This window comes from Crotalus tigris, unplaced genomic scaffold (assembly GCF_016545835.1).
Source record: "Crotalus tigris isolate CLP2741 ecotype Arizona unplaced genomic scaffold, ASM1654583v1 scf7180000017545.3456711, whole genome shotgun sequence".
In the NCBI taxonomy this organism is placed as follows: domain Eukaryota; kingdom Metazoa; phylum Chordata; class Lepidosauria; order Squamata; family Viperidae; genus Crotalus; species Crotalus tigris.
In genome coordinates this window covers 365,303-393,133 of record NW_024096464.1, presented here as the reverse complement: position 1 = coordinate 393,133, position 27,831 = coordinate 365,303, and the positions used below count along the sequence as shown (strand labels likewise).

The following is a 27,831-nucleotide window of genomic DNA, read 5'->3' as shown; positions in this document are numbered from 1 at the left end:
GTTTTTACAGAATTTTATATTAAGGTGTCAGAACAAAGGATTTTGTCATGCAAGGCTTAGAGAATGTATCAGAAATTTAGAGAAAATTTTACTGATTGTAACTAGGACCAAAGCTACTTAGGGATAGGATACCAGATGTTGTTGAGCTCCAATTCCCATCAACTTTGCTCAGTATAGGCAATAGAAGCAACTGAACATCTGGAGAGGGACATGTTATCTATCTACAGATTTATTTTAAGGATGAGTAATATATTTTCTTCAAAGTTATTTTATGTATTTTATTTTTCTACCTGAATCAGTGGTATAATGCAAATTTTAATTTATATCTCTCTTTTGGAGGTTTCTTAGAAGTCTTTCTACAGGCTTCAACATACAGTATAATATACTGCTCACAAAAATAAAGGGAACACAAACGTATAGGATCCTATATGTTTGTGTTCCCTTTATTTTTTGAGCAGTATAGTTCATTTCTTAGTAAAATTGTATTAAATAATAATCTATTATCATTAGAATACTCTGCACTTGAAGCTCTGTGATGAAGATAAATATACCAGAGACGATCATCTTTACACAGTTCTCTTTGATGTTGGAAAACTCCGTACAGGAAAAATTTCTCGTGTGAACTTCAACTTAAATCCTGAAGTAAGTAGGGAAATGGTGTTAAAAATATAAAATGAAACAAATACAGGCAGTCCTCAACTGAAAACAATTTGTTTAGTGAACATTCAAAGTTACAACAGCATTGAAAAATGTGACATGACCATTTTTCATAATTACGACCTTTGCATCATCCCCATAGTTACATTATCAAATTTCAGATGCTTGGCAACTTTTTCATATTTATGACCTTTTCTGTGTCCCAGGATCATGCGATCACCTTTTGAGACCTTCTGACAAGCAAATGGGGAAGCTGGATTCACTTAACAACCAGATTACTAACTTATCAACTGCAGTGATTTACTTAACAAGTGTGCCACGAAAGTCATAAAATGGAGCCAAACTCACTTAGCAAATGTCTCACTTAACAACAGAAATTTTGGGCTCAATTATGGTCATAAGTCAAGGACTACTTGTACATCTTTGGCTTTACTGCTGTATAACTGAACTTTGTTAAAATCCCTTCTATATTTGTGTTCAAATTATCTGGATCTGTAAACAGCTTTTTGAGGATGCATGTACTGTAGGAATCCAATGAACAAACAGATTAAATATTTCATCAACGTTGTATAGAAATTCTGAAAAAATGTATCTTCCACTATTTGTGTTTTAAGAACAAATATAACTGCAGAGTTTGTTGCAAATCTTAGCCAAATTGTTCCTTCCTAATCCAAGAGAGTAAGATTAAGTATGATAGAATTGACATAGAAATTGCAATATTTTCAGATGATAAAATAAGCCACAGTTTATTAACCATGGTTAACTGCAATTTATTCAATTCACACAATATGATAAGTCAAATAAATCACTTTCTGATTCATACACAACAAATAGACAAAATTATATTTTGTTTTTTTAGGAATTGAATTGAATTGAATACTTTATTTGCCCAAGTGTGATTAGACACATAAGGAATATGTCTCTTGGTGTCCTTGCACTTAGCACTTAATGTACTTGCAAGGCAACAGACAAAATAATAATAATACAATAAAAAGAGGAAGTAAAAAAGATAATAAAAGTAAATAATACTACAGCCATACTCTATGTGTCTAGATAGATAGAACCCTGAGAATTAGGTATTCAGCAAAGTAATGGCATGAGGGGAAAAAAACCCATCCCTGTGTCTAGTTGTCTTAGCATGCAGTACCCTATAGCACCATCCCAGGATGCAATGGGCCTGAAGTTATCTTCTCAGCTGTCCTTCTGACCTGCAAAAAAAGTCTTACTACAGCCAAATGGTGCTGGCAAAGATATCAAAATAGAAAATTGTAATTTTAAAGACTTAAAATACTTATCTAATGATAATAAAGGAAAAAGGGGAAGAAATACAAATCCTTGACACCATATTGGCCATACATGGGAGGTAAGAGGATTAGCAAAATGTGGCAATAAGTGGATTGCCAAGTGCCAGACAACTGGTTCTTTGAGGACCTAAAGATGATAAACATAGCAGTAAGTAAGGAGATTTTAAACTTTTATTATCAACTTTAGCAGATAGGTTTAACCAGAAACACAAAAGCATAATATACTAAGCAAGATGATAACAAACCTCCCTTTAGCTTTTGGGAGCCCCAGTGAAACAAAAGTGGAGAGACTCTGAATTGGCCAAGTCACAGAGTGCCCAAGGCTAGTTCTGTGTCAGAGCTCACAGCTCAAAGGGTAATATCAGGATCTTATTGAAACCTGATACCAAAACTTCATGAGTTTGTTTGCATGGTACCAAGATTGCCAGACCTGACTTTGGCTAGATGGTGCATCTGTTTCTCATGCAAACTTACAGAACTCTGGAATGTAAACAAGAGCCTGGGAACTATACACAGATAAACTAGCGCCAACATAAATAATCTCGAGGTCCCCCTATCGCTGTATGAAAATTCCTCCCTTTTCTTTATCAAGCAACAATGGAAAACAAGCAATAAGTCAGAATGAATACTAAACTTCTAAAATCTTCTTAATATGAAGAAGAAATCAAAAGATATCACTGCACTCTCAGAAATGCAATAGGGTCCTGTAATGCCATTTACTATAAATTAATATTATTTGGAAAAGAAAAATTGTTTTTCATTGAGAATCTTTCTTTTTCCTATTTTTTTATAGACAGGAGAAGAGCTGGAAGTTGAATTCAAGTTGCAAAGCATGTGAGTACAACCTTTAAAGCTACATGTAATATAACCCATAGAGCTGTAAGGCACTATAGAAAAATTATAATTACTAGAAAAATAATTGGTATGCATAGGTTCATCATTCTGCATAAAGGATAGAGAAATTTCTGTAATCTAAATCAGGGGTCCCAACCCCCAGGCCATAGCATATCAGCAACTGGGCCACGCAAACAAGTGAAGCTCCATTCGCTGGATGCAGGCAACACATGAAACCATGCTCCCTCTGGTCCGCGCAAAAATCTTTCTGCACAGAACCGGTCCCTGGTGCCCAAAAGGTTGGGGGGCTCTGTAGTAAATTATCCTGTCAGTCTTTCAAAAGGCATGCTATAACAGCTAGCAACTGAAATCATGCTACATAGAGGAACAGCCTTTTGATGCATGGTGCTTTAATTAGGAAGTGCATAAGCAAACAGACTTCTCAGGCAGACACAGACAACAAAAACGGTCAAGAGAAAATGCAAACGAAACTGACTCTAGAAATATAGTTAAACATCAGTGTAGAACGAAAGTTGTGTACCATGAAAATTATGAACAAGGAAACCCAAGTCAGTTGCTTGTGCCAAATGAATGTGCAGAGGTTATAGGTAGCACAATATGCAGATAAGTAGGCAGTAAGGAGTACAGAATCGAAGACAGCTGATGCATGGATTAAAAATCAGTTACATGATTCCAAAAGTTGTGTCTGAATAAACTTTTAGAAAATCAATGCACAGTTAATTATGCAATTAATTAGGTGATTATGTGCAGCTTCCATGACATATGTACTTTCATACTTTTGTGTTGTGCAAAATTCTGGACTTGGAGAACTTCAGTAAAAAAATTAAAAAAGGCTTTGCATGCATTAGTCCAGTGGTTCTTAACTTTTTTGAATGAATCGCCCCCTTGAGCCAACGAGGAAGTTGTCATCATCCCCCTCCCCCAACATAACCTCTCAATCACAACATAGGAAATAATTCTTCAATTTATGCAAACACTTTTTTGTTTTCTTTAAAATTGCCATCAGGACATATCAATGCAAATAATTTATTTCCAGTCTTTTTCCCATATCTCAACTGTGTGAAAAATTTTGGTGCCACCCTTCACTTTATTCTCAAACTTCGTGATACATGTATTTCATTATTATCTTATTTATTCAAGACACTTAAATGTAATGACCACTGAAAACAAAATTCAATTGCAAGAAAGTGAAATGCCCGAAAAGAAAACAGTAACATTTAATGATTGAATTACAAGTGAAATTTAAGACACAAAAAGAAATATAAAAAGGCATAAGAACAAACCGCAATGTAGGAACTAAGATGAAACGGACATAAGTCAATAACAAGGCTTATTTTCATGAATCGTTGACTCGTCAATCTGCATCACGAATTCTGTATTTTTCAAGGTGTCAATAAGCCTTTCTTCCACATCAGCAGCCATTTCATCAATTCTTTTTGATACGGTGTCATTGCTCAAAGGAATCGATTGCATGATAGTGCTTACGCTGGGCCCCAACATGGTGGCAACAATCTGTTTCACTGCTGGTAAAATCAGCGTTTCTTCGATAGTGTGAGGTTTGCCACATTTTGCTATCAACAAAGATACTTCATAGGAACAAATGAGCCCCTTGTCGGCGTTGAGTGACGATTTTCCAAATAACTTCCCAACAGTGCTGCAACCCTCAAACTTGGCCTTTAAGGATTGGAAAAATGATGCCAGTTTGTCGGCTTTATCTGGATGAATTCTTACCAAATGGTCTTTCAGTTGGGAAGGCTTCATCGCTTCATTTGAAAATGTTTTCTCACAAAGAAGACAAAACGGAAGCTGTATGTTGGAAGGAGATGGAATGAATCCCAATTTTAGGTATTCCGTTGAATATTGGTGACACTTCCTCTTCTTGGCCATGTTGAGAGGTCTTTGAAATGAAAAGCACTACCTGCAAATTAAATTTTTGACTCCACTGGAACACTAGAAAAACACATGTGGACGTTGATAAACTTAGTTTCAACAGTTATGTTGACATTACAGCTGACGTCACAGGGGACAGCCACTCAGCATGCGATGTTTTGAAAGAAGCACTCCCCCCTCCATCACTGCCCATTCTGGCCAATGTCGCACCATTGTATGGGTAGAGGCTGCTGCGCAACATGCATGAAGATAAGTGATGCATATTCACATATGTACGGTATTCTGTACTGAAGTTAGCTGGAGGAACATTTGAAAACACAATTCAATCCACTAATAGCAAGTGATCTGATGTTTTTGTATGACAGATATACAGTGATTCACTGTACAAAAAAGTCTCAAACGTATCCCCAAAACTTCTCGCTCCATCGCCCCCATATCAACCCCTTTTCATTCCTTTGCCCCCGCGTTGCCCCTTTTCGTTCCATTGCCCCCCTGAAAAACAAAATCGTCCCCTGGGGGGCAATATCACCCAGGTTAAGAACCACTGCATTAGTCAACCAATGAACAAAAGGGTACTTAATTGGTTTGATTGCTGGGTGAGGGAACAGGGGAGACTTAGGCTCAGAGAATAAAGAGGAAGTGTCCTTAAAGGCAATATTGTGGCTGTACTCCCTTCTGTCATTGGACAACTTCTTTGTTAGTAATTACTGATGTGGTCTATGAATCAACTGATAGCTGAACTCACCTCAATTCGCTTTTGATTCAGTAGTTTAAGTTATTTTTCACATCTAAAAATAACTAGGAGACCAGAAAATAATTCTTGTTTCTCCAAGTTCTTTTTCAAATTTGAAAAAAAAATGTATTCCTGACACATCACTAAAAGAGTTGCTGGCCAAGAATTATATGCTATATTCACATGCTACTCCTAAAGCTCCTCCCCATTTCCATAGCAGTGGCTCCAAATCATACTACTTCCTTTCAGTTAAATCTTAACTCATGGCAATGATTATTCCTTCATACACTTGGAACAATGCAATGGCAAGAATAAGAAGTCAAAAGATCTATCTGATCTTGGTGCACCTTGAAAAAGTTAAGTTCGGTTGGACTTGATTAATGTTTGGATGAGAAACAACCAGGAAACCGCAGAGTTGAAGACCATCCAAACCTGGAAGTTGAAAAAACATCCTAGAAGAAAGCAGTGGAAAATTACTTCCACATTGTTGTCAAGAAAACAACATGAATATGTCTACACAATCACCAGGAATCAAGATTGTCTTGAAGGAAACATTATAAAATCAGTAGGGATCTTAGGAAATTACCAATCACAAAGCACATAAAAAACACAGCAATGTGAAAAACTCTTTGGTGTTTGGCTTGCCAGCATATTCTCCAATGAATACTTATTATTCTGTATGTGTCTGGAAATTTTCTCAGTTAGAATCATAATATGTGGTTTGTAAGCTAAGTATTAACAAGTGGAAAATTCATGTTTTGAACTTGGTAAATATGAATGTGGCAATATCACTCAAGCTAATGGACTGGTTCTAACCACATGGAGCAGCAATTCTCAGGATAGACATCCGTAGATGAATCAAGAGGCTCCATGTATAGATCAGCCCTTGCAGGCAATGAGTGAGAAGGTAAGTTATATTTTTATTTCAATTGTTCTCTAGTGTGTTTTTGTTTTGACATATTCATATGTTGAATTTCATGAATAACAATATTTGATGCTCTTTCTGTTTTCATAGGGTTCAAAGACCACGTAACAGACCTGTTCTTAGGGCTGTAAGAAACCGTGAGGCTCCTACTGATGGCATTCTTGCATTAGGTTCTCGCTGGATGAAATGGTTGCGTAGTATTGATATTCCTAAACCTCCTGGATTTTAAGAGATTAAAGGAGCTGAGATTAAAGGCCTTCTTTTGGATCCTGAAAAACACAATGGTATATTATATTGCTCGAATGTAAAAATACTGTTTAAGGCATATCTAAATAGGAAGGTGCAGGGCCAGGACCATCCTGAACTTCAGTGGAAGAATGTTTCATAGGCAGGAGCTACTGCTGAGAAAGTATGCTTCCTGGTCCTGCTAGCCAATGCTCCTTGGCTGACAGGGCTTGCAGGGTCCCCAATCTACTAAACTAGACCAAACTCAACAGATAGAAATTACTGGGAAGAGGTTGCCCCTTAGACAACCTGGTCCCAAACCATGTAGGGCTTTACAGTAACAACTTTCACCTTGACTTTCACACATACCTATAGTAGTGGTATTGCATTATTAACTATTTGTGAAGCCACATTTTGCATCAATTGAAGTTTCTGAATGCTCTTTAAGGAAAGTTCCATGCATTGCAGTAGTCAAATGAGGGGTCATGCAAGCATGAGTCTATGAGTAAAGCTGCTTCGTCCAGAAATGAGCATTACTGGCATACAGCCTGAAGGTGTCCAAAGACCCTCCTAGCCATCACTGCCACTTGCTCTTCAAACAGAAGCCACAATTCTAAGAGGATCCGTAGATTAAGCACTGAGTCTATCTGGGGCAATGCTACTCTAGCCAATACCAAGGATAAAAGAGCACCTCTTGCTTGGATTAAGTCAGATCCCATTGCTTCCCTTCCAGGCACCTACATACTCCAGACACTGGGATATAGGTCATCCAGGGCATCACGTAATAGGCCTGGGGTGGAAATATATAGCAAGATATCATTTGCACATTGCATTATCCCAGATCACCGCACCCAGCAGCTTTGGTGTGGATATTAAATAGGAGAGGAGAGACAACACAGTAGAGACTGTCTCCTGGACCTCACCCCTTCTACCATTACTGATTGATATTACAAGTTTCTGCAGTTACCATCTTCTTCTGGTGATGAAAGAGGAAACATTTTGGGAACCAGATACAGTATATTGAACAAACTCAGGATACTTCAGATGCTCTGATGTGAATAGCAATATAATTATATTTCTTTCTTGCTTTCCAACAGATTTGAAGTTGTATTTCTAGACATCATCAAGAAAACTGCAGTAAATTGTAGAGAAAATTGTAAATAAAATGTGTAGAGGAATAAATATATATTAAAAGCCGATAAAAAAAACATAAAAATATATTGTACATTGTTTTGTTTTTATTAAATAAATGGGCTTGATCTTTTTTTTACAATTTGATTTAGCACTTACAATTTTTTTACATTTATTCTACTATTTACACTATTGTCCCAAGTTTTCATGTGGTTATTTGCATGAGGAAATGTGTCAGATGTATTCATGTACTCTTCATTTTCATAATGTAGGTGTTTGCTTCAGAATACTTGAGAATGTTTTTAAGAATGCAAATAATTATCTTTGTTGTTTTATGATTAGGGTGGTAAATTGGGAGTGATGAGACTCAAAATCAACTCCAGCCACTACTATGTAAACTCACTGAGTGACTGTGGTCAGTTATACTGACAGATAATTAAGATTGTGGAGTCCTTGGTGGTCTCTGAGTTGATTGTTTCTTGCAGTCATGCAGACCTGACTAGCTAACATGTGCACTGACCATGTTACCTAGTCAGGCAATGAAACTTCTACAAGCAAACAGCGAAGCTCAGAGACCACCAAGGACTCCATGTAACTCAATCTTGAGTCTCATAGTTATTGGAGAATTAGGATTATTGTGAAAAATTAGAGGAGAAGTTGCTACATATGCTAGAACAGTGATGGCAAACCTTTTAGAGACCGAGTGCCCAAACTGCAACCCAAAACCCTCTTATTTATCGCAAAGTGCCAGGGCCATATCAGCATTGTGGTACCTTTGGGGAGGGGCAGGGAGGCGCCTCTGGCATGCAAAAACTGGAGGTGCAAAAATGGGCCACCGTGCTGCAAAGCGCAAAAATGGCTGCCGCCACGCTGCAGGGTACAGATACAAGGCAATGCACCATGCAAGAATGGGGCAGGGCTAGTGAGTACCATTCAGGCACTAGCCCTGCCCCATTTGCAGTGTGTGCGTGCTCGTGGCCTATGTGCGCATGCATATATGTAAAATGCTTCCCCCTCCCTTTTCTTCCAGTTCACCAATCGACAATGGTTGGTGACCTCTGCTCTACCACCTCTACTTGAGCTTGCTAATTGGCCGCTTCACCTTCTTTGTGCTGGGAGGGGCTCCTGCTCCAGGCGGCAGTGGCAGCCTGATGGACCTGCTGCTGGTGGCAGTGATGTGCATGCCAACAGAGAGGGCTCTGAGTGCCGCCTCTGGCACACATGCCATAGGTTCGCCACCACTGTGCTAGAGCAAAAATAAAAAATACTAGTCAAATATTAAGATCATATGAGGCAGTTGGTGCATAGTTTCCATAATTTCATCTTACAGTGAATCAAAATGAAGCCTTCTCTAGAATCATCTTGGTCTCTGTATTGTGGTACCTGCTAGATTGATAAGATCAATGTCTTTGCTATTTTTTAAAAGCCACAAAACACATACATTTAAACAAGGTTTTAAATATTGATTTAATTTTGATGATGATGAAACTATGATAAAGCATAGGTTTTTTTTAAAAAAATGTCTATTTCATATGGCCACAAAATACAAGAAAAAAATTAATGCTATAGCACAAAATAGATGAATTGGAACAAACTGGAATAAGATATCCAATCAATACCATGTAGAACAATGGCTCATTATTCATGTTACGCTGAGCATTGCATTGATCCAAATTTAAAACAAAGCAAGATTATGTCAATAGGCAAGACTTACTCAGTGCAAATAGGCAGAGAATAATTTGTAGTAGTAATAGATTTTTATCTTCATTGAATACATAGGCATAGTGACTGTAGTAATGAATTAAAGAGATGTCTGTTCTTGGGAGAAAACTATGAAAACTCTAGGAAAATATTAGTAGACAGAGATACATTATATACTGTGTAATATTAACATGTAGAGACACAACACACATCATACTCTGAAGGTACATATTGTCAAAGCTGTGGTCTTCCCACTCGTACGCCACCCTTATGAAAGCTGACTATCAGAAAATCTAAACAACTGATGCCTTTGATTGATTGATTGGGAAAATTATTGAAAATATCTTGGATCACAGGAAGAACAAATTTCTCAATACTATTTGAAGGAAAACCAGATCACTCACCAGGAACTCTAACCATTAAGCTTCAATTTCCAGTGATATAATCCAAAAGGAAAGAATCATTGCTTGGAAAATTTTAGAACAGTTGAAAAAGATGTTGACAGATTATTATTACTGATAATTATGCAAACACAAGCTCACAAGAACTCAAAGTAGTTGCTGACATATATTTCTGGCACAATGATGTTCATTGGAAAAAAAGAATTCTAAACAAGAAGAGGAACAAAAATGTCATCTGGTGGGAATAATGCAGTGAATCCTGAAGTATGCAGGAGCTTGGATCTGATGACCTCTTAGATCCTTTCCAACTTTATGGTCCTATGAATCAAAAGCTGAGCCTCCTTGTGAAAAGTAGACATGAACCAAGATGGAATCTTTGATCTCTCTATAATTATTTGGATGCCAGTAGGGAAATACTGCTGATTATGTTGTTTGCGTTCTAGGAAAACAAAACTTTTGAAAATAACCTAGACTTTGAAATAAATAAAAACATTTTAAAGAAGCCTTTGAGTGAGCACATGAGATCATCATTGTACAGCATTACGAAATAATACATTGCATGTTAAAGAAAAGATGGGCACCAGTACAGTATTCCAGGCAGAAAAATAGTAGGACAATATAAAATATCTTTTCTCCAGATCAATTTGTGCAAGTAGCTTGTTCTACTAATGAAACACTGGACTATGTAGGGCTTTTGAAGGTTTCCCAGTACAAACAAAGCCCTGCTACAAGTAGAAGCAAGGAGTAATGTTGTTTAGAACTTTTCTTTCTTGTTTCCTAACATTTTATTTGTAAGGAGTTAGAGAGAAGATTTTTTATGTAATATTTCTAACAATAGTGGCTACCACCCAGATAGGAATTGGCTTGTATGTAAGCCCTGCTGTCCTTAGGGAAGGAACATTAGTTCAGGGACATTCCAAATTGATATCTTTCTTTCTAAGCTACTGTCTCTAATATAGCAAAAATATGATCAAAGGTAAAGTAAAAGGTAACTGTAAAAGTTTCCTCTGTCCAGTCATGTCTGATTCTAGGGGGCAGTGCTCATCTCTGTTTCTTAGCTGAGGGAGCCAGCATTGTCCAAAGATGCTTCTGTGATCATGTGGCCAGCATGACTATATGCCAAAGGCACATGGAATACTGTTACCTTCCCACTGAAGTGATAGCTATTTATCTGCTTGCATTTGCATGTTTTCAAACTGTTAGGTTGGCAGGAGGTGCGACAAAAACGGGAGCTCATCCCATCTCAAGGTGCTTGGGTCTCAAACTGCTAATCTTCCAGTTAACAAGCCCAGCATCTTAACCATGCCCCCCTCCACTTCAAAGGTAAAATAGGTCCCACAAACTAAAGGTATGCTCAGCTCAGTAGAAGAGAAGCATAACAATGGAATTATTTTCTGTCTGTACTACTTAGATTTCACTATTTGGGTAGCATATTTGCACAGGACTGCAAATATGTTACCCAAATAGCCCATTCTGTGATATCCAACAATGGCTTAATATTTTTAAAAATTGCGTGTTGGAGTTGGTATGAAATGTTGCCTTTTTTTAAAAAAAAGAGAGTTCAAGACTGGACCAAAATGGCAAGCTCAATTTACTGGACTAAACTGGGATTTTTGGTTTTAATTAATAAAGATAACTGGGATTTTTAGCATTCTTTTTCAGTTTCAAGTTTTTTATTGGTTTTACAATATTACATTTATATATTTGAAAAGTAGCGACTGAGCACAGTAATTCCGTTACATTTAAATATCATCAGTACAAATCTCAAATTATTACAACAAACAATTCCCTCTCTTTTTCCCAAGATATCTACTGTTATGTTCAAACCAATACAGTTCTTATTCTATTAATCAAACAAAAAAATACTTTTTTAATATTCATCAATAATCTTAAGTCTATATATACCTTAATTAATTTGACATTCCATCTTTTAGACAATAACCTAATAAGTTTTTTTTAACTTTAATTTGCCATTGATATTTAAGTTTAACGTTTAATCTTTATCATTTCCAGGTTTTAAATGATCCCAATTTCTTAGTCTCCTATCTCACATTTGGAGCTAATAATTTTCTTTTCTTTTCTTTTCTTTTCTTCCTTCTTCCTTTTTTTTTTCTCCAGAAAGAGAAAAATAAAAATAAAAATAAACCACCAACATTTATACCACAAACCCATATACAAATGTAATTATTAGTACTTATACTTTTAAGTTTTACTTAACCTTTGTCTCAACTCATAACAATATCTTAAATTCAAATCTTAATTATTTGTAGACATTCAAATTACATTTAATATATAATTTTTCCGAATTTTTTAATTAAACACAATTCCTTTATCTCGATTGCTCATACATTCTAATATTTAAAATACACACCTTATATATAAATTCTACCATCTATCTTATCCATCTAATGACAATATAATATTCTTATTTCAACATATTTCTACATTTTATATGACCAAAATTTATATGACCTTGATTATTTATGCAAGTAAAATTGCAAGGTATAAATAAAATCAATAAAAATGAAATTGTGTGGTTTATCCTTTTTAAAAAAAATATGTGTTATGCAAAAACAATCAGGGCCTCTGAGATCTGAGATTTTCAACAAGAACAGTGAAAACCACACCCCTTCCAAATCCTTATTCAGAGTCAGGAAGCTTGACTGTTGATAATGCTGATAATGGCACTTAGGTGGTTGTTGTTGTTGTTATTATTATTATTGTTTTTGTTGTTATTATTATTATTTACAAAAAATGTAATGAAGCTTACTGGATGATTTGGGGCCAGTCACTCTCTCTTAGTCCAATCTATTTCAGAGGATCATGAATGAACATTTAATGTTTTTAAAAAAACAATACGGTAATCCTTGACGTATGACAGGCCATTTAACGAACCTTTGAAGCTACAACACAGATCCTAAAATCTAAATATCAATCCATTTCAAAGTTACAAACTTTGCAGCTCTCCTGCAGTCATTCGCCCTTACGACCGACTGCAGAGATGCCCACCTACCTTTTCCCCCTCCCATCCTGCCCAGCCAGGGCCTGTTTTGACAACATGCTGGGTTCCATGCATTTCTCCCCACTCCCACTCCCCCATCACCATTCATTCAGTTACCTTCTGAGGAGCAAAGGAAGTCAGGGCAGAGAAGGTCACTCCCTTACTGGGCCATGTAACACTTTTGCTTCCATTGCAGTCTTTTCCTTTCCAGCCAGCATAAACCACTATGATTTCCTCTTAGCTCCACCAGCGCTAGCTTTAAGCTAGTGGCACTAAGAAGAAATCGGGCCTATTTTAGTTTTTTGCAAGCCTTATGTTCATCTTAGTAAAGTTGGAAGGGACCTTGGAGGTCATCTAGTCCAACCCTCTGCTCGGGCAGGAAACCCTACACCATTTCGGACAAGTGGCTGTCCAGTCTCTTCTTAAAAACTTCCAGTGTTGGAGCATTTACTGCTTCTGGAGGCAAGCTGTTCCACTGATTAATTGTTCTCACTGTCAGGAAGTTCTCCTCAGCCTTTCCTCCCCAGCCAGTGTAAATCGGTAGTGATTTACCCTAGCTGGGGAGAAAAAGATTGCCATGGAAGCAAAAGCGGTAGGATTTCTTCCTTGCTCTACCAGTGTAAGACTAGCGTAAAGCTAACGCTGGTGGCGCTAAGACGGAATCCTGCCTATTTTGATTCCTTGCAAGCCTTTCCTCTCCAGCCAGCATAAATCACTGCGATTACCCCATTGACTTTGCTTGTCAGAAGGTTGCAAAAGTTGATCATGCAGTGGTGGGATTCAGCCGGTTCGCACTACTTCGGCAGAACCGGTAGCTAATTTTTTGTTGCCCAGGCCCAGAATGGACTTCCCGAAGCAGCATCCACATAGAGAACTGGTTGTTCACATATTTGAATCCCACTACTGGATCACGTGACCACATGACACTGCAACCGTCATAAATGTGAGTCAGTTGTCAAGCATCTGAATGCAAATCACATGGCCATGGGGGATGCTGCAGCGGTCACAAGTGTGAAAAATGGTCATGTCATTTTTTTTCAGCGCCATTGTAAATTCGAACAGGCGAGGACTAGCTGTACTCATATTTAACTTATTTATGATGATGTTTCCCAACAGTAGCGTCTCATAGTATTCTGTTAGCCAAATGATTGTTTTTAAATCATTTTTAAAATTTGCAATTTTTAAAATGTGCTCCAAATAGTTAGAAAATCTTTTAGGAGAGAATCAGAGATATCACCAAAGGTTGCAACAGAGAAAACAATTTCTTTCCATTATACCAATGGAAGTTTGCATTAAATCAATCAAATCTTTATTACAGTCATACACCAGAGTAAGAAAGGTGGAATACAAACATTAAATCAGAGTATGTTGAAAAACATTGTGGAATGCAAGCTACACTAATTTGCATACAAATTTACAGTAGCATAGTAATATGCATTCTAATTTTCAGTAGCATTTTTTAATATGTTTGACTTACATTCTGCATTTCAACTGTACTAAGTAGCTCAAGTAATTCTCTAAAAGGTACCCCTTGATAAGTTCTTGGATATTGAGGATTGTGAGTTAACCAGTAACATTTATAGTTTAACATTCAGTTTTAGAAGCTGTATAGTCTCAAATAATGGATAGTTATACCATTATGATGTAAGTGATGGTTCACATTAACTTGACAATCAAATACATCCAAACCAATATAATCTAATATATGGTAATATTCTCTATCTTTCCATTTCAATTTCTTATATGTCAAAAGGGATTGCAACGGATGATTAAGTATGGAGTGAAAAAAAATATGTGCATAAAGGAATTTGTATCTAAATGAGCCATAGAGAATTTATATCTATGGAGATGCTCAGTCATCCAGGTCATGGTTGTCCCAAAGGTACTTTTTCAAAAGGCAACTGGACTTTGCTTTTCTGTAGAGAATTTAAAAAACAGATTATAATACTATGTTCTTTTATTTTGTTTTGTAGCCCAGATCACCCTGAAAACATCATTACAAATGGAGTATTGGTGGTAATCATGATTTATTTTTAAAGATATTTTCTAAAGTGATTGAATCCACAGCACCCATTAGAGAGCAATCAGAAATGAAAGGATTGTTTAACAATTGCAACAATGTTGTATGAACTGCAGCTGATATAGATTTGGCATGGCTTAGAACAAGGACCTAGTCATTAGGCAACCCATAGTTACCTCTTTCTGCAGCACACCCCACTGTCCAGAAAAGTGTAATAGATCTTTTACCAATACTCTGGGTATGGAACATTGCCATCTGGGAGTACAACTTGCATGCGAACCTTGGCAATGAACTGGAATCCATAGTAGGATCCCTTAATGGGAAGGCAAGTTTTAAAAACATTTGGAATGGACTCAGGATAGTGATAAAGAAAATGAGCATTCTAACTAAGGATATGCAGCAAATGTGCAAAAACATTTTTTAATTTAAAATGGATTGTTCAAACCATTCTGAATCTGTTCTGATCTTGAAACAGCATAGCTGCAATCCCACAATATTTCTGGAATGAGGGTAATAAAGATAGTCTTTTTTTTTTAGTGTGAATCAGTCTGAATTTACAGTAAGATGTATCATGTGTCCTTAATTATAGCAATAAAATTTATAGAAAAAAAACAAAACCCTGTATCATATCTAATCCACTCATAAAATTAGGTTGAATTTCCTGAATCCAAGATTAATCACATTTAATCTCATACTGATGGTGGGAGCTTAAGCAGGAGAGAATTGCCATGCCATAGATTCTCTCTTCCTCAATCCATCATAATGATTTCACCCTCATTAGTCTGTACCCTGCAGTCAAAAGTGTTGGTGTCTTAGCTTGTCCGTCAGCAAAATACATCATAGGGACCATTTAGGGGCCATTTAGTTAAAGTAACTAAATGCTAACCGTATTCCTTTCAGCACACAACATCTTTATACTATCAGTAAGACTGAATACATCATTCTTTTTAAGTCTCCTCCTCCTCCTCCTCTTCCTCCTCCTCCTCCTCCTCCATTAATCATCCTATCTTCAGTTGATTAGTTTCTTTTCTTCCTAACTATCATTGAAAACCTATGTGACAAAAATAATGTGACTCAGAATAAGATTATAATTATGGCTATTTCGTTCTCATTACAACTTAGAAATTATTGGACTAATGAGAAAAGTAATGAGAGATGGAGGTCACACACTTAATCTTGTGTGTCCCAAACACTCTTATGGATTGGATATTCATGGTTAGTAGGACAATTTTTTAAATTAATGAATCAGGCAGTTTACTCCAACTCATCAGGCGTCTATTGTAGATGTGTGTCCAGCAGCTTTAGTCATAGTAAAAGTATTGTCTTGTGATAGAACCATATCTCAATAGCGTAATATAAGTTTTGCATACCAAAGATCTCATGTCCAAACCATAGCATCTGTGATGGAATGTGCAGTTGGAGGAGTGTGGGAAATGTTGGCAATACCTCTGTGGTTTCTTAGGGAGGAGGCAGCACAATCCAGAATGGGACCCTAAACAAGAGACTACATAGTCCTGAACTGGACAATGGCGGGAGAAAAAAATGCTCATGGTAACCACACCCTAGAATCTCTCAGGGCATGTCTATTAGGCTAGAAGGTTATAACTTTAGTCTGGCAAGATTTTGTCTATTAGGTCTAAACAAATAAAGAACTGGACTTAAATCTTGCGGTGTCCTCTTTAGGCTTGGGCCTGACAGCACCTCCACTTAAGGTAGCAAGTGATATGGAGATGAAAGATCATGGAGACAGCCGTTGCCAATCAGAACAGGCAATATAAGAGTAGAAGAACAAATACTCTGACCTGGTATAAAACAGGTTCCTGTGTGCAAGATATATAATCAGATACTATTAAATCTCAGGAATTATATGTCTATTCATGTCATGAGATAGCTTCTATTATCATAAAGCTTAGGAAAATGCAATGCTACCAACTGATTTACAGGATTCTGAGGAGAATGGACATACCATATCTAGGCTGAAAAATCTGGACAAACACTAGATGGCAGCAAAGAGAAATAAAATCCCAAATTCTTTGCTGCTAGCTGGTAGTTGCTCACACTTTTACAGCCTGGAGAAGGCTCTATCTGTAGATCACTATAGAAGTGTCATGTGTGCAATGACTTGATGTTTCTGATGGCGGTAACATGTTTTCGAAGTAAATCCATTGTTACTCACATGTATGTGGGTCATATGAGCTGATCTATATAGGCATGAATCTCCAGTTCCAACTGGTTGAGAGAAACAGAAGAATGGAGAAGGAAATTGGAGGAGCAAAAATCAATAGAAATTTTGGAAGAAAGAGAGAGTAGCTGGAAAGTTAGAAACACAGCAGATATAAACTTAGTAGGTAGAGGAAAGATTCTTGTATTAGTTTGAATAACAAAATAGCATATTTGACCAGTGAATCTTTGTGTAACTGATATTCATTGCTCTTACAGTCACGTGAAGTTTCACGTCTGGAAGTCAAAGTGGATATTGAGAAACTGAAGCAACAATTCACAAGTGAGGTCATTGCATTATAAACTGATTTTGCCTGTGTCGCTCTGGGTTAGAACTAGGCAGACTAAAATGCTATGTGAGATAGGTGGCATATAAATTTAATAAATAAATAAGTAAAAATTATCCTTTAATTATTTCAGCCTTTAATGGATGCATTCAGAACTGTATAGCACAGTGATGGCAAACCTTTTAGAGACTGAGTGCTCAAACTGCAACCCCAAACCCACTTATGCATCATCAAGTGCTTGGTGGGTGTGGCCCATTGGGCGGGTGTGACCAATTGGGTGGGCATGGCTACGGTGGTAAAGGCAGACTGGGTGGGACTAAAAAGTTCAATGAATCAATTCCAACTTTGCAAGATCTTTTTTTCCCACGAGGTTGAAATTGACTGATTGAACCTTTTTTTTTTTTTTGCACACGGCGGCGGAGCAAAAAGGTTTTATAAAACCCAGCTGAAGACCTAGGACTGGGGCGATGGCACGCGTGCCCACAGAGAAGTCTCTGAGTGCCGCCTCTGGCACCCGTGCTTTAGGTTCGCCACCACTGGTATAGCATGTTACAGTGTGTGAATTTGTTATATTTCTTATATTTCATTGTCCTTACCTGAATACAAACAGTAACACCAAAACCCACTCTGAAGGAACCATCATTCCTTACCACCTGCAATACCTCTGAAATGACACTAATACTGACAAAATGTCATTTCTGAGGCATTGGAAGAAAATATGATGCTTACCAGCATGCTGATTTGGATCTTCTGTCACTGCAAGCAGGGTGGACCAATTTCTTAGAGAAAGATCATGTACACAAGCTGCTCTGCTATTTGTGAAGGTAAACCCCCACTAGGGTTTTTTTCTTTTTCTTTTTGAGAAACTGTTCTTGAACTAAGAAAAACATTATTTTTGTTTCCTTGGGTTGATATCTCATGAGATGCTCCCTGCCTCACATTTTTTTTAAAATTGTTAAAAGAAATAAATTTGTCCTGAAAATTCAGATTAGCAGTATTTTATCTACTCCAAATTTCTGAGCCTTATTAGCTGAAGCCTAGAAACAATTATTATTAATATTGTTTGTTTTTCATTCTATCCATGTAGAAGGTGATTTAACACTCACAGTCAAGGGTTCTTTTGAAGAAACACAGAAGATTTCATTGGATCCTGATTCCAGTCAGTGTAGTACTAACATCATTCAGTTTCATTGTATCAAGAATCATCAATCAAATCTGGAGATCACATTACCTACAAAAATGTATTGGTCAAAGGTATTGTGTACTTCATCAATGGTTATATGGCTGAAATAAATAAAGAGGGAATTCTTTTGACAAATTCTGTTATCCCGAAACAGTGTTTTCTTAGCCTCAGCAACTTTAAGATGTGTGAACTTCATCTTAATGTGCATTTTAAAGCTGTTGAAGTTGAGAAAGTCCTGAACCCACTTGCTCACTTTGATTTGTTAGATTGAAAAAAAAGGAGTGATTTTTTAAAAACATTTTTCTAGGACAGTTCTTTCCCAATTTGTCTCAAGGACAAAGTTTTCAAAATACAAATCTTAATTTTTGCACACTTTATTAAGTTTGTCTGTATCCAGTTAGCCTTTTCCATCTGGGTAGGGAGCCAACCACTCTCTATTACAACTTGCCAAATATTGTAAAATCTATTCCCGAGAGCTAGAGCATCCTCTAGAGTAGATTAAGGGGAATTAAGCTGGTAGAAAGAGAGAGAGAGAGCAGAAAGTGGGAAAATTCTGATTGCAGCACTTTTCAGAAATGTCATTTATTTTTTATAATAAAAAATTATCTCTCTTTCTCTCTCTCTCTTTCATCTAGTGTTAATCTGTATTTCAGCATGTAACATTTATGTATTAAATGTTCACAATTTTTCTTCTTTTAAGTGCTTATATGTATATGTATCTATTTAGCTGGCTTCATTTGAAGGAAATTCAAGATGTACTTCGACTGTGATTTTGCCTTTGACTGAACTTCCCTTACAAGAGAAAATAATGCTAGGAGAGGTGAGCTCTTTTTCTTAAAGGAAACAATGGTGCATGAATTTAAATTAGAATTGAAGAACTATGGAATAGGATAGTTGGAGAGAGATTTATAGATAAATGGAGATTTACAGATAAATGGAAAGAAATGTATGTACATGTTTGTACACACACACACACACACACACACACAACCCACCACCACCACCACCACCACCACCACCACCACCACCACCACCACCACCTCTCAGATCCTGTGTTCACATTTTGGGGGTCCTCCTGAACTCCTGACTGCCAACACACACACACAAATATATACACACTGAGTAAGTATGTATGTATATATTTATAGTATCTATAGGCTGCCTCAACCCCTATGAACTTGAACTGCCAAAATTCTATGCCTACGATTGTAGAATGATTTGCCTCTAGTCTAAAGTTACACTTTTTGGGTTTCTAATAATTGTTTCAAAAGAAGTCCCATAAAACAAAAACCAACTACAGAAGGGGAATATTTTTGTGGATATTTAGAAATAGAAAATCTGTTGTTCTGCTGTTAACATCAGATATAATTTCAACTGTACATTAGATCTAAAACTAAAGTTGATTTAATAACAAGATTGGGTTGTTCTTTATCCTTCCCTAATTATGAAAGCATAGAATAGTGAATGATATGCTTAATTTTCTATTTATTCCCTTGATTTTCAGAATGAATCTTTTGATCTACATGTGAAGACAAAAGAATGGTAAAACACTAGCTTTTTAAGATCACAAAGGAACAACAACTTACATAATTTTTATTTTAAAATAAGATTGTCTGATCTTTCTTCAAGGAAAACTCATTTAAAGTATGTAAAATTAGTAATGTCATTAATTTTCAAAATTCCCAATATAAATGAAATGGTGGCCTACTATTTTACCCTATTATGACTGATTTCTGAGCAGTCTGGATATTTTCAACATGCAATGAAACGCCTCCTCCATTTCTGTATCTTCCATTCCTTTTGAATATCCTTCATCCTTCAAGTGCTACTGTATATTCCAATTGACCTAACAAGTCACCCTTATACCTCTGACTCACATTCGCCTTCCTGTGCTAACAATTCGAGCTCATTTTCTTTATTTCCTTTTCTCATTCTGAGCATTAAAATATAGACAATGAAAGACAATTATAGACAGTTAGATACTGCATCCAGTTTTGGTCACCACATTACAAAAAGACGTTGAGACTTTGGAAAAATGCAGAGACAATGAAAGGCCTGGAGACTAAAACATATGAAGAAAGATTGCAGGACTTGGGTAGGGCTAGTCTAGACAAAAGAAGGACCAGGCGTGATATGATAGCAGTGTTCCAGTATTTGAGGGGCTGCTACAAAGAAGAGGAGGGTCAACTTATTTTCCAAAGCACCAGAAGGCAAGACAAGAAACAATGGATGGAAACTAATCAAGGAGAGAAGCAACTTGGAATCAAGGAGAACAGTGAGAACAATTAACCAGTGGAACATCTAGCCTTTAGAAGTTGTGGGTGCTTCATCACTGGTGTTTTAAAGAAGAGACTGGACTCCCACTTGCAGAAATGATATAGAGTCCCCTGCTTGAGTAGGGTTGGATTAGAAGACCTCCAAGATCCCTTCCAGCTGTATTCTGATTAGATTAAAGCCATGAAATCAACAAACCATGTTTTTCCTGTCTTTTCTAATTGTACAGTGTAATAGGGCCTATTATAGTAATATTTAAAACTTCTTTTGCAAAACACTAGCCTTTATCTGAGGTTCGTACTCCCAAGGTTTTTTTTTCTTTTCCAACTCCACAAGGTTTTACCAGTCCCATCATATAAAGATAATCCTAATCATATTTTGAGAAACAAAAAAGGTCTTCAGTCATTCAGCTGTAGTATTCTTCTTTCATTTTTAGTCCTCTTCCATGGACAGGAAGTATGGATTAAAAAAAACGCCTTTGTTCTTGACTTTCCTCTTAGGTGATCTAGGGAAGTTCTTCCTTACAAAGTTACATGCCCCCACATGAATTGGGAGAAGGCATAATTTTATTTATTCAATTAATTTCTACAGCTGCCCATTTCAAGCAGTGACTCTAGGCAGCTTATAATTCCATAAATTAGCAGGGGATTTGATACATTTGGGTGATTATTCTTCATATTCTCGATCCATGTTCCTTGCAAGGAGAACAGTTCACAGTGGGTCTGGCCACCCCATATTTATTGTAATTTCTTATTGTGATAAGCTGCCACCTATGAAGACAATTTGTTCTTCCCCCCCCAGGACTCAGCCCACTTTTTCTTTTATGAATCTGTCAGGTCAGTTCTCATTCAATTTAGTCTATGAAAATTCCAAGACTATTTCTCTTGAAGTTTTGAAAACAATTTTGGAATTCCAGCAGCACAGAATATCTTGTACCTTTCCCCCCTTGACTGTGATTCTGTTTTGTGATTTTGATTGATCTTCCTCCTTGTGTAGAGGAAGTAATAGAGAATTACTTCCTCTATAAGCTCAATTGTAGTCTTTTTCTTTAGGAAACCTTTTTCGCTTTATTGTATAAATCTTCATCCTCCTATATGTGCTGAAATACAATCTCTTGCTTCTTCAGATCTTTTTCTGAAGCCCTTGTTTTAAATCGAACATAAACATAAGTTCAGAGACTTCATTCAATTTCATCACTGTTTCTTAAAGAGCCATCAGTCTAAGGTTTTATTTTTTTCCCCTTTTCATATTCTCATTTTACTAAGCTTTGCCTTAAGAAGAATACCTGTTAAAGATTGCCCTTGAACTCCGTCTGCTAGATCCAAGTGAGAAATACTTTTTAGATTTCTCTGTTCATTCAATGACCATATTTTCTGAAAATTGGGTGTTTTATATTTACAGCCTTTGCTTTCTTAGCAAGAAATAGCCATTGACTCAAGAAATAGCCATTGACTCATTCATGATGAGCAATTGACATTTTTCAGGATACAGTCTTTGTAATCAGCAATAGTTAAGGAGATGAGCTTCCTTCCCCCATATCTGAACACACCACACAACTTCATTTCCCTTTCTTTCCTGACTCTTCATCCTGTAACATCATGAGCAAACTCCTATTTGATTGCTCAGTAATCTTTGGACATTGACCGGACAAAGCTCAATTTCCTTTAGCTCTTCAAAATAGGCCAGGTCAAGAAAAAAGATATTCTGGAGATTTCAGAAAAGTTCTTTATTGTCATGGGCAGGGCTTTTTTTCTCATAGAACGCCCAGAACGGAGTTCTGGTACCTTTTTTAGATGGAGCCTTGTAGGATAGGCAAGGTGGGTTGTATGACGTGTGTGAGTTCCGGCACTTTTTTTTTTTTTTTTTTTTTACAAAAAAAGCACTGGTCATGGGACGTATTAACAGATTCTGTCCAAAACTTTATTGTCCCTTTTTAAGACAAGGATAAAGCAGGGCTCTTCTGAGTCTCCCTCACACATATTCTACTTTCTTACAGCTGAATAATTGTTATACCCAGGGCTTTTTTTTTGTCATAGAATGCCCAGAATGGAGTTCCGGCACCTTTTTGGGATGGAATCTTGTAGGGTAGACAAGGAGGGTTGTATGATATGTGTGAGTTCCGGCACTTTTTTTTTAACAACAACAAAAAAAAAGCACTGGTTATATCTGTCCATCTCCTTCTGAAAGCCAGAGGTAAATTCCTCTGGCCTTTTTCACTGATTTTTGTGAAGAATTCTGCAGAATTGATGACTGCTTTATTACCTATTTTGGAACATTACTAGGAGTTCCTCTTCTATTTTTTTTTAAACTAAATTGACTGATGATAAACATTTGAACTTCCTGCTTTGTTACACTCTGCTATTTCAGGAGATATGGAAGTCCTATATATTCAGTTTCCATCCCAATCTGTTGCTTTGAAAATATTGTAGAAGTGGAGACTATAGAGGCTATAGTAATATAATAATATCTAAAACAGATTCTACTTCTTTGTGCATTCTAGTTAGGAATTCTTAAAATGCCTGCTTAATAGTAAAGGGAAAACCATTTTGCCATAAAGGTAAAAACATTTGAGATTGGCTTATCCCTCTATCCTTCATCCTACTATCTCTTTTTAGCTGTTCCAAAACACTTGACTTCCTTCCTTCCTTCCTTCCTTCCTTCCTTCCTTCCTTCCTTCCTTCCTTCCTTCCTTCCTTCCTTCCTTCCTTCCTTCCTTCCATCCTTCCAAATCTTCCAATCATCTCTGGCTAGCTTCCAATCGATATACATAATGTATATGCAATATTCATCTGTCAGGATAAACTCCAGGCATTTTGGTGACAAAACAGTAAGCAATTAATATTAATATTAATTAATATTAATATTTAAGTCGCTACAAAATCCATTGCTATCCATTCTTATGCAACAAACTATTGTAGTCATACTTCTGTAAATAAACAGAAGGATAACGCAAAGACTATTTAGTTACTGTAGTTGATATGTTAATAGAGGATGGATTGCAAAATGTGAATTATTATATTTCAGGCATAAAGACCTAGACGAGCGCTTAGGGTATGGTTTGTGCACAGAAGAACAAGATTTCCTAAGGAAGAGAAAGAAATATGTGGCAGCTGCCCTCAAGAAGACTCTTCAGCTACAAAAAGAACTAAAGGATGATGAGGTAGGTCAAGCCAGGACATACCCACTTTGTTTTATTGCCCCAATAAGTTTAGAGCAAATTGCTAATTCCATTTATGAATGAGTGTAATATATTCTGGGGCAAAGTGCCATTAACAGCAAAAACCACCCTTCTGGGGGCTCAGCAATACCAAACATTAATGGGTGTGTAGAGAGAAGTCAAGAATAAAGGAGAGGTCCAGTAAGAAGGATATAGGATTTATTCTTTCAGCTGGAAGAAAATAAGCTGATCATCCTGTCTGCTAAAAGCATAATTTGAATATCAACTTATTTTTACAGCTGGGTACAAATGGTGTCAAGACTAGGTGAATGTCAGAATGTCTACAGGGAAAGGAGAACCTCTGTAACAGTTTCTCCAGGGCAGGACACTTCGTTTTGTTAGGCAAGCAATCCTTGCTTACCCCCTTCCCTTTTCAGTGACCATTTGAAGATACAAAGGCACTGAAAAGTAACTTCACCATTGGGCTTCACATGACTATTGCAGAGTCCCCATGGTCACATGATTGCTATTTGTTTGCTTTACAACTGGTGGGCATTTATGCCCATGGACACATGTTCATCATTTGTGTGCTTCACTTCTGGCTTTTGAGAAGCAAAGTCAATGGCGAATCTAGCAGTAAAAATCACACGTCATGGGTCATGTGATGTCACGCTTACCAACTGGGTTGTTAACTGTAGTACTACCACTGAAAAAGCTTCATAGCACAAATTCTTTCTGGATGTCTCGCCTTTGGTCCTAATTGAAATGTGGGAAGCTAAGGAAGCTGCCAAGCAGTGTAGAGACTGCTGGAGAGATGATTGTTCAATGAAGAATACAGCATTCACATACACACAACATATATGCAACCTCATAATTAAGTAGGTAGGAGGAACACCACACTCCATTCACAAGCATTCTCCAATGTACAAGCATTTATTTTCCTTTCAAATAAATCTTAAAGTAACATTTCTTTTACCAACTTGAATGAGAACTGATAGAAAAAAAATATAAGACCATTTGCCTGTTTAATTTCTGTCAATGCCTACAGTTAGAACTTGCCTATGGTACATCTGCTCAACGTTCTCAATTTTAAGATTATTTTTTTCTCTTGGAGCAATGACTAGCAGCTTACTATTTATCTCACTCTGTCCTTTTGTGCTAAATAGGTACCAGTAATTGCAATAATGACAACTGGTGGTGGAACCAGATCCTTTACAGCAATGTATGGAAGCCTTCTGGGTTTGCAGAAACTGAATCTATTAGATTGTATTACATATCTTACGGGTTTATCTGGCACAACATGGTAAGGAGGATTTTCTTTTCATTTACTATCTTTCATGTCCATTATATAGTGTATGTGACATTCCAATGTTGCAGGAAACAATATGCAAGACAAGGATTATTAAAAACTTTGCATATCACAACCTCCTAAATAACAAATGCATTTATTTAACCTCTACCTTTCCCATGAATAAAACTAATGATTTAACTGGGATGGGTTTGGGCAAGAAACATATATGCCATTTTTACTTTAAAATTATTTTAAAATAAATGTAATTAAGTTTTAACCTACGGTATTTTTCAAATGAACAATGATAGACATTTACAACTTCATAAAGAACATTCCATTGGAATTAAACTTTTTTTTTTTACTAATTAGAGTTACAGTTAACAACAGATTGTGGTTGAGATGAATGTGCTACATGATGCTCAGTGTAAAACTGGAGAATATTCTTAAGGGCAAAATATTCAGTAGAGAACCAACCACCCATTTCTCACTGCATCCTCTCTTAATGATGGTTTTTCCGTCCTTGTTTTTTTCCCCATTCAAGTTAATGGCCCAATAATTACCATTACCAGCTTAAATAAAAAGTACTATGACATTCATGGGACAATGTTATGTGGCATTTCAGATACTATATTTTGAATTCTGCCCCCTCCATGTGGGAAACCCTGGATCACTGTCCCCATTTCTCAGAAAACCCTCTTGAGGAAAAAAAAACGGGGATATTATTGTATATTATTATTAATATTATTGTAGTCCAAATTATATTTAAACCTAGCAATAGTGTCACTGTCTCTGAAAGTAAGGTTACTATGCTGTTAGTTCTGTGCTACTCTTACATTTTATTATTATTATTTTCAATCAAAACTTAGGACCATGTGTAAATTATATGAAGATCCTGACTGGTCACAGAAATACCTGGAAGATGCCATTAACAAAGCTCGAAGACAAGTGACCAAATCTAAATTTAACTGTTTTTCCATTGATAAACTGAAGTATTATTATGATGAGCTAAGTCAAAGAATCAAAGAAGGACATAGCACTTCCTTTATAGACCTCTGGGGCCTTGTCATTGAATCCATGTTCTATGATGAGGTAATAAACCTTCATATTAATTAATTGGGAGATTCTATGCAACGGATGTATGCTTTGAAAAAGAAATAGTCTAATACGAAAGTCCTTCTTCATATATTGTGCAGTTGTTTATGGAAGTGAGGTAAGCCATGTAACAAGCTGGGAGGGTTTTCAAAGTGGACGATAACAAATATATGAAAAATTCACCTCTCAGTGATTATTAGCCACATATACTTATGTTCAGGATTAAAAGTTGCATGTGTGGGGAGTGAGAGAAGGCAGTTGACCTACACATTCTGCTTTTGGACAACCTGGGAACTGGGATGTTTTGTTAGATGATCTTTATATTTGGCATAGCAAGGCTCTTCCAGTGTTCTTACATAAGGATTAACATAGATATGTAGCACATGTAAGTTCCTATTCACACGTAAATCTTCCCCTATTCCACTCCATCTTGCTTACGGTCTAGCAAACAGAGAAGGACTCTAGATATCTTTGTTAGCTTAAAATTCATAGTGAGTTCTCTAATAAAACTGGTACATCTGTGGACACCTGCTGGTCAACAAACATATTTTTCTCCCTCTGTTGAAGAAAGATCATCACACCCTTTCTGATCAGCGCATGGCCGTGAATGAAGGTCAGAATCCTTTCCCTATTTACTTGGCAGTCAACCTAAAAGACAACTACAGTGCTCAAGATTTTAAAGGTAATGCTGTATTAAACTCTGATATATACCCATATTGAGTCATATTATTCCGTATCAACATTTTAATTGTTTAATAGTAAAATCTAAATAGGTGAGAATTTTTTCACCTTAGACAGGAACGAATTTCCAGAGAAGAGAACAAGTTCCTAGATACAATAAAATTTCCACTCCCAGGGTAAAACAAATAATAATTTAAAAAAGAACAGCTTATGTGCTTTGGTTAATTTTGTGATTGAGAATGTCTAAGATATATTAATGGCCATCTTGTGCTTCCAGAATGGCTAGAATTCACTCCTTATGAGGTGGGAAGTATAAAATATGGTGCCTATATTCGTTCAGAAGATTTTGGGAATGATTTTTTCATGGGACGACTGATGAAGAAGTTCCCAGAAATTCGGATCTGCTTCATGCAAGGTAAATAAATAAGTAAACCATACTATAAACAAAAGGAAGTTATTGTGCAATGTTGTAAATTGCCTACATTAATTTTTTCCAAGAATTTATTTATTTATTTATTTATAAGATTTATATGACTCAATGATGCTGGGTGGATTACAAACAATAAAAAACCCAATATAAAAGGATAAAAAACAGTAACCCCTGACTCCCCAATCCCCTTTATTTAGATGAGTCTAAACACACTGCAGCAAACCAGAACAGCAGAAAAAGGAAATTATCATCTATATGATATATTCCAACAAAATGCATAACCATGCAACTTTATTAAAAAGTCTCTGACCACTCCACCCAATATAGCACAATCAACACAAAGCCTAAAAAGAATTACACTACCATACATCAA

General features: G+C 36.5%; 1 pseudogene; it reads left to right on the top strand.

Annotated features, from left to right (window-relative positions):
• Positions 1-27,831, top strand: part of LOC120299963 — a 56,794-nt pseudogene that overhangs the window by 17,312 nt on the left and 11,651 nt on the right.